The following is a 6,000-nucleotide window of genomic DNA, read 5'->3' as shown; positions in this document are numbered from 1 at the left end:
GTTTGGTATCAGGGTAACACTGGCCTAATAGAATGAGCTTGAAATTATTTCTTCTGCCTCTATTTTTTGGAACATTTTGAGTAAGATTGGTATTAGTTCTTCTCTAAATGTTTGGTAGAATTCAGCAGTGAAGCCATTGGGTCATGGGCTTTTCTTTGCTAGGAATATTTTCATTATGGGTTCAATCTTGTTACTTGTGATTAATATGTTCAGGTTTTGGATTTGCTCGTGGTTCAGTCTTACTTTACTGCATGTCAAGAAAATTATCCATCTCTTTTAGATTTTCAAATTTATTGGCATATTGTTGTTCATAGTAGCCACTAATGATTCTTTGAACTTCTGTGACATTGGTTGTAATGACTCCCTTTTCATCTCCAATTGTATTTATTTGGGTCTTCTCCCTTTGTTTCTTTATGAGTCTGGCTAAAGGTTTGTCAATTTTAAGTTTTCAAAAAAACCACCTTTTTGTTTTGTTGATCTTTTGCATTTTCGTCGATCTTTTGTATTTTCGTCATTTCAAATTCATTTATTTCTGCTGTAATCCTTATTTTTTGTTTTCTTCTCCTAATTTTGCATTTGGTTTGCTCTTGCTTTTCTAGCTCTTTAAGTGCATCATTGGGTATTTATTTGAAGGTTTTCTTCTTTTTTGATGTAGGCATTTATAGCTATCCATTCCCCTCTTAGTACTGCTTTTGCTGTACCACATAGGTTTTAGTATGTTGTGTTTCCATTATCATTTGTTCCAAGAAATTTTTCAATTTCCTTCTTAATTTTTTTCATTGATCCACTGGTCATTCTGGAACATATTGCTTAATTTCTATGTGTTTGTATGATTTCCAAAATTCATCTTGTTATTGATTTCTAGTCTTATTCTATAGTGATTAAAGAAGATGCTTGACATTATTTCCATTTCTTGAATGTGTTAAGACTTATTTTGTGACCTAACATATGGTCTATTCTTGAGAATGATCCATGTGCTAAGTAGAAGAATGTGTATTCTGCAACTGTTAGATGAAATGTTATGTAAATATCTAGTGGGTTTATTTGTTCTATACTGCAGATTAAGTCAGTTGTTTCTTTGTTGATTTTATGTCTGGAAGATCTGTCCAATGCTGAAAGTAGAGTGTTGAGGTCTCCAGCTATTATTTTACTGGGGCCTATCTCTGTCTTTAGCTTTAATAGCATTTGCTTTATATATCTGAGTGCTCCGTTGTTGGGTGCATGCATATTTGCAATTATATCCTCTTGCTAAATTGATTCCATCATTACATAATGACTGCGTCTCTCCTTACCGTTTTTGACTAGAAATGCATTTTGTCTGATAGAAGTATAGCTACTCCTGCTCTTTTTTTGGTTTCCATTGGCATGGAATATCTTTTTCCATCCCTTTATTTCTAGCCTATGTGTGTCTTTATAGGCGAAGCATGTAATAGTTCTGTTTTTTTTTTCATCCATTCAGCCACTCTATGTCTTTTGATTGGTGAGTTGAGTACATTTACATTTAATGTTATTATTGATAAGTAGGGACTTACTCCTGCCATTTTGTTATTTGTTTTTCTGGTTGTTTTACAGTCTTGTCTTCCTTCTTTCCTTTGTTTCCATTTTCCTTTTAGTGAAGGTGTTTTTCTCTGAGGGTATGCTTTGATTTTTTCCATTTTTGGTGTATATTTTATGTTTTTCAAGTTGAACTTATCATGAAGCTTGCAAATCCAATCACACTACCCACTATTTTAAACTTCTGATAACACTGATTGCATAAGCACACAAACAAACATGTAAAAAGAAAACTAACAAAAACTCTACTCTTTATTTATTTATTTTGCAGTTGTTTTTTGTTTTGTTTTGTTTTGTTTTGTTTTTGGAGATGGAGTTTCCTTCTTGCCCAAGCTAGGGTGCAATGGTGCAATCTTGGCTCACTGCAACCTCTGCCTCCCAGGTTCAAGTGATTCTCCTGCCTCAGCCTCCCGAGTAGCTGGGATTACAGGCACCCGCCACCATGCCAGGCTAATTTTGTATTTTTAGTAGAGACAGGGTTTCACCACATTGGCTAGGCTGGTCTCAAACTCCTGACCTCAGGTGATCTGCCCGCCTTGGCCTCCCAAAGTGCTGGGATTACAGGCATGAGCCATCGCGCCTGGCCTGTTTTTTTGTTTTGTTTTGTTTTTTATTAGTTATACTTTAAGTTTTGAGATACATGTGCAGAATGTTCAGGTTTGTTACATAGGTATACATGTGCCATGGTGGTTTGCTGCACCCATCAACTCGTCATCCAGGTTTTAAGCCCCGCATGCATTAGATATTTGTCCTAATGCTATCCCTCCCCCGCCCCTCACCCCCTGACAGGCCCCAGTGTGTGATGTTCCCCTCCCTGTGTTCATGCATTCTCACTGTTCAACTCCCTCTGATGAGTAAAAACATGCAGTAAAACTCTACACTTTAACTTCATCCCCTGGCTTTTTAACTTTTTTTTTCCTTTATGTCTTATTGTACTGTCTACATCTTGAAAAGTTGTTGTATTTATTATTATTGTTGTTACTATTATTATTATTATTATTATTATTGAGACAGTCTCACTCTGTCGCCCAGGCTGGAGTGCTGTGGCATGATCTCGGATCACTGCAAGCTCCACCTCCCGGGTTCACACCATTCTCCTGCCTCAGCCTCCCGAGTAGCTGGGACTACAGGCACCCACCAGCAAGCCCGGCTAATTTTGTTTAACTTTTTTATTTTTTATTTTTAGTAGAGATGGGGTTTCACCATGTTAGCCAGGATGGTCTTGGTCTCCTGACCTCGTGATCCGCCCGTCTTGGCCTCCCAAAGTGCTGGGATTACAGGTGTGAGCCACTGCACCCAGCCTGTATTTATTATTTTTGATTGGTTCATCATTTAATCTTTCTACTTGAATAGTTTACACACCGCAGTTACAGTGTTATAATATTCTGTGTGCTTACTATTACCAGTGAGTTTTGTACCTTCAGATGATTTCCTCTTGCTCATTAACATCCTTTTCTTTCACATTGAAGAATGCCCTCAGAATTTCTTGTAGGACAAGTTTGGTGTTGATGAATTCCCTCAGCTTTTGTTTGTCTTGGAAGGTCGTTATTTCTCCTTCATGTTTGTAGGCTATTTTTGCCAGACATACTATTCTAGGGTAAAAGTTATTTTCCTTCAGCACTTTAAATATGTCATGCCACTCTCTCATGGCATTTAAGGTTTCCACTGAAAAGTCTGCTGCCAGACATATTGGCGCTCCATTGTATGTTATTTATTTTTATTACTATTTTTTTTCTCTTGCTGCCTTTATGATCCTTTCTGTATCCTTGATTTTGGGGAGTTTGATTATTAAGTACCTTGAGATAGTCTTCTTATGGTTAAATCTGCTTGGTGTTCTTGAATGTTGATATTCTTTCTGAATGTTGATTTGGGAAGTTCTCCATTGTTATCCCTTTGAATAAACATTCTACCCCATCTATTTCTCTGCCTCCTCTTTAAGGCCAGTAACTCAGAATTGCCCTTTTGGAGCTATTTTCTAGATCTTTTAGACACAGTTCATTGTATTTCATTCTCGTTCCTTTTGTCTCCTCTGACTGTGTATTTTCAAATAGCCTGTCTTCAAGCTGACTAATTCTTTCTTCTGCTTGTTCCATTCTACTCTTAAAAGACATTCTTCAATATGCCAGTTGAATTTTTCAATTCTAGAATTTCTGCTTGATTCTTTTTAACTATTTCAGTCTCTTTGTTGAATTTACCTTATAGAATTTTGAATTATTTCTCCGTGTTATCTTGAGTTTTTTTAGTTTCCTCAAAACAGCTATTTTACATTCTCTGAAAGGTCATATATCTCTCATTCTTCAGGATTAGTTCCTGGTACCTTATTTAGTTCACTTAGTGAGGCTATATTTCCCTAGATGATGTTGATGCTTGTAGATGTTCATCTGTGTCCGGGTATTGGAGAGTTAGGTATTTATTGTATTCTTCACAATCTGGGCTTATTCATGCCCATCCTTCTTGGGAAGGCTTTCCAGGTATTCAAAGAGACTTGGGCCTAGAGTCAAATAATACTATGTTTATTTCAGACTCATAGAGGTACTGTGTTGGTAGACTTGGATACGATTTGGAAAAGTTCTCTGTATTACACCAGGCAGAAACTCTTGTTCTTTTTCCTTACTTTATCCCAAACTGAGTCTCCCTCTCTGTGCTGAGCTACCTAGACCTGGGATTGTGGTGATGCAAGCACCACTGTGGCCACCACCACTGGGATTGTGCTGGTTTAGATCTGCATCCAGCACAGCACTGAGGTCTTTCCCAGAGCCCTTCCTTTTAGGGTGGCAACTTCCCCCATGCCCCGGGCATTTCCAGAGATGCTGTCTGGGATCCAGGGATAGGAGTCAAAAACCTTAGCAGTTGACATGATGTTCTATTTTACTGTGGCTAAGCTGGCACTCACACTTCAATACCAAATCCTCCTCGCTCTTCCCTCCCCTTTCCACAGTCAGTAGAGCCTCTTCCTGTGGCCACCACCACTGGTCCACAGGGGTTCTGCCAAGCTACTGATGATGTTCACGTAAAGCCCAATGTCTCTTCTGTCAGCATATAGAAAATGCTGCCAGGATTGGGCTCACCCTTCAGAGCAGTGGGCTCCCTTCTGGCCCAGGGCAAGTTCAGAAATGCTGTTTAAAAGCCTAGGCCTGGACTTGGTGACCCCAAGAACTTCCTTGTTGTTCTACCCTACTGTGGCCAAGCTCATACCTAAGGTGCAAGACAAAGTCCCCTTTACTTCCCCCCACCTTTTTTTTTTTTACTTTTTACTTTTCTCAAACAGAAGGGGTCTTTCACCATAGCCACCACAGCTGGGAATGTTCTGGGTCATCCCTGAAGCCAGCACATCTCAGAGCCCACGGCCCACAGTGTACTCCGTGGGTATCACTGCTGGTTATTAAAGGCCCAGGGGCTCCTTAGTTAGCAAGTGATGCATCCTGCCAGGATTGGGTCCTTCCCTTCAAAGCAGTGGGTTCCCATTTTGCCAGTGTGTACTAGAATTGTCGTCCAGGAGCCAGGGCCTGGAATGGAGGTCTCAACACTGCATGGTGCCCTATACTACTGTGGCTGAAGTGATATTCAAGATGCAAGACAAAGTCACAAAGTCCTCTTTTCTCTTCCCTCTCCTCTCCTTAAGCAGAAGAAAGGACTCACTTTCATTGCTGCAAGCTGTACTACCTGGGGTTGGGGGAGGGATGGTGCAAGTATTCCCTTAAGCCATACCAGCTGGTGTCTCCCTAGGTCACATGCCACCCTAGTTCACTAGCTTTAAGACCAACCTAGCACTAGGAATTTCCTAAGAATTGCAGTCCTTGTGTCCTAGACTGCATTTCAAGTTTGCCTAGGAACCCAGAGCTCTTCAGCTTGCAGTGACGAGGCTTGCCAAGAAACTCAAGTTCTAGCTGCTGGGACAGGCAATTCTCCTCTGGCTAAGTCTGGTCCAAATGCTTACTCTGTGTGCTGGCTTAGACCAGTATGGCTTTATTCTGCTCTATGACAGGGCAGCACTGAGCTCAATTTACAGTCCCCCAGTTGCTGGACTCTTCCTACCCAAAGTGCACAGATTCCCTCTTGGCACTGCACACCTGGTGCTGGGTATGAGGGAGGCAGCAAACTGTCTCTGCTGCCCTCTTCAGTGCCTCTTTTATCGATATGAAGTTAAAACTAGGTGCTGTAATTGCTTACCTGCTTTTTGGTTCTTGCGACTATGGTTTTCTGTGTGTAGATAGTTGTTAAAGTTGGTGTTCTAGTGTGCGGATAAATGGTGTAGGCTTCTATTCTGCCATGTTGCTCTGCCCACCTCATTTTCAATCTATGCTTGTCCTAGACAAAGCATGTCTCTTGCTGATCACATAGGAATAGTTGAATTAATATCTACCCTATTTTTACTCTTTTTATACTTGCCTTTCTTGTTTCTTTTTTTGTCTTACACTCTTTTCCTGCATTATTTGCTTTTATGTA

This window comes from Rhinopithecus roxellana, chromosome 7 (assembly GCF_007565055.1).
Source record: "Rhinopithecus roxellana isolate Shanxi Qingling chromosome 7, ASM756505v1, whole genome shotgun sequence".
NCBI lineage: Eukaryota > Metazoa > Chordata > Mammalia > Primates > Cercopithecidae > Rhinopithecus > Rhinopithecus roxellana.
Note: the sequence above shows the minus strand (reverse complement) of the source record.